This window comes from Lontra canadensis, unplaced genomic scaffold (genome assembly GCF_010015895.1).
Source record: "Lontra canadensis isolate GAN:19392208 unplaced genomic scaffold, GSC_riverotter_1.0 scaffold4433, whole genome shotgun sequence".
In the NCBI taxonomy this organism is placed as follows: Eukaryota; Metazoa; Chordata; class Mammalia; order Carnivora; family Mustelidae; genus Lontra; species Lontra canadensis.
The window spans coordinates 1-2,340 of record NW_022635414.1 but is presented as its reverse complement, the minus strand read 5'-3'; the positions used below and the strand labels follow the sequence as shown (position 1 = coordinate 2,340).

The window sequence follows — 2,340 nt, the reverse complement described above, 5'->3', positions numbered from 1 at the left end:
ACCACCAGAATATGTGGTTCCACATAGTCTTCCTCTTCACAAAGCAGACACTTACCAGTATGGAGAAGAAATAGTATACGAATGTGAAGAAGGTTTTAGGACTAAAGGATCTGCATCTATAAAGTGTTTAGGAGGAAAATGGTCTCATCCACCAGAATGCATAAGTACAGTGTATTTAATTTTACTCTAAAGTTGATCAATATTCTTAATTCAGAGCATAAATGGTACAAATATGAAACCAGGCAGTAATTCTAGAATTTAACAAGGTATCTCTAGAAAGTTGTGGAGTTTGGTAGAGAATTAATAACCCTACTAATAATAAAAATGTGACAGCATGAGCCCAAATTATTTCACTTTCATGTCACTTCATGTGCACATTCGACATCCTCTGATACACGTCCACAGACTCCTCCTCTCTGTGCCTGGATCACAGCTGGTCCCTGCTCAGCAAGCTCATCATTATTCAATTTACTGTTAGTTTATCAGTTATCTCCTTAGAAGTATATACTTTTCTAAGATATTTGATATAATTAAAAGTAACAGATTTTGACAGAAACCAAAAATACAAATACATGCATAATGTAGATGGCTCGTATGAGCAAAAAAGAATTTCAGTGGAAGAAATGTGATATCAAGCATTACATGTATCTCTACCTTTTCAGACTTCCCATATCATTGTCCCCATATTTTACTTTTGATAAACAGGACAATTCAATATAATTAAGTCAAAAGACTTCTAACACAGTTTTTCAACTTATAAAAGTTGTATACAGTGCACATTGGTTGGATGTGTACTTATTATTCTACATTCTAGATATTGGTTATTATGTGTTTTAAAAGATTTACCAAAGAAGTACATGTTCTTTTCTTTCAGAAACAGATTGTTTTGGCCTACCTAACTTTGGTATCGCCATACCCATAGGCCCGAAGAAGGACTCATATAGGTCAGAAGAAAAAGTGACTTATACGTGTCCAAATAATTACCAATTGTATGGACCTAATTTTATACAGTGTATTAAAAGCCAATGGATAGGAAAGCCAATATGCAAAGGTACTTCGATAAAATTTTAGAATCTATTTATCAAAATGTCTTAAGTAATGTAAGATACAATTCCCTCTAACGTCATTTAAACAATGGATGTAGATTATTGTTTGAGGCCAGGTCAAAGAAGGTTTATGCTTTAACATAAAGGAATGAAACTGTGTTCTCAGTGGTTAGTCTGAGCCCAGTGGTTCTCAAACTATGGTCCCTGCAATAGCCCCATCAGCATCTTCTGGCCAATCGTTAGAAATGCATTGTAATTCACTGGCTCACTCAGACCTGTCGTGTCAAAAACTCTGGGGCTGCAACACTGTAAGTGTCTCAACAATTCCCAAGGGATTCAATGTGTGCTCCAGTTTAGGAACTGTAGCTGTGGCCTATTGTTCTTTACACCCACCCAAATCTCACTAGTGAATTACAGTTTGAATTCTCATTGAAATGTCCTTAAGCATTGGCAAAAAAATAATAATAATGATAATTGAAGAGTGTTTTTAGAAATTAAACATGTATTTTTCTGTTCTTTTTCTCATCTCCTGTTTGGATCCTCAGTTAATCATCTTCTCCTTTTAACTCTAATACTCTTTAAAGTGTGTTAATTCTTCATTTATTGTCTAAGGAAGTGCCTACCATGTTTATTTTTCTAAGGGCCTAAAATCACATTCATAAACAGGATGATTGCAAGCCAAAATTTGACATCAAAGGATTTTTTTATTATTATTTTCGTGTGGTTTACAAATTCATATTGAATTTATATAATTTGTAATATTGATTTTACTAAAAATGGGAAATGTCCAGAAAAACTCTCATTTTCCCACAAGCTTAAATCTTACCAAAAGATATTTATCTCCTTTTCTTTAATCTTATATGTAAATTTCCTAAATTGGCACTCTTTCATGACAGATTAAGTGTTGATTTTAAATCTCCCTTATCCCATTCATTGATTTGCTACTCAAAATGATCATTACGTTAGAGATGTTATTTTTTTCTTTCTATTCAGAAATTTCCTGTGAGAATCCACCCAAAGTGGAAAATGCTATTATACTAAATGAGAAGCCTAGGTATCTAATTGGTCAGACTGCACGTTATGAATGCATCAAACCTTTTGAACTGTTTGGGGAAGTAGAAGTGAAATGTTTCAACGGGTACTGGTCACAACCACCTCAGTGTGCAGGTAAAGTATCTTATTTCCCCTCGGGTTTTAGAGAATATATTAGGGACTAAATATGTCAATATAAATAAATATAGTGACATAGTTCTTATGGAATCTTTTTTCATCTCAAATAAAATGGTGGTGCTTA

General features: G+C 33.6%; 1 long non-coding RNA gene across 1 annotated transcript; it reads left to right on the top strand.

Moving 5' to 3' along the window:
* Window positions 1–6: 6 nt before the first annotated feature.
* On the top strand, window positions 7–2,306 carry LOC116863880. Its single transcript, XR_004381873.1, has 3 exons — window positions 7–164; window positions 875–1,051; window positions 2,040–2,306. It is a non-coding gene; the product is annotated as an uncharacterized LOC116863880 (long non-coding RNA).
* The last annotated feature ends 34 nt before the right edge of the window (window positions 2,307–2,340 follow it).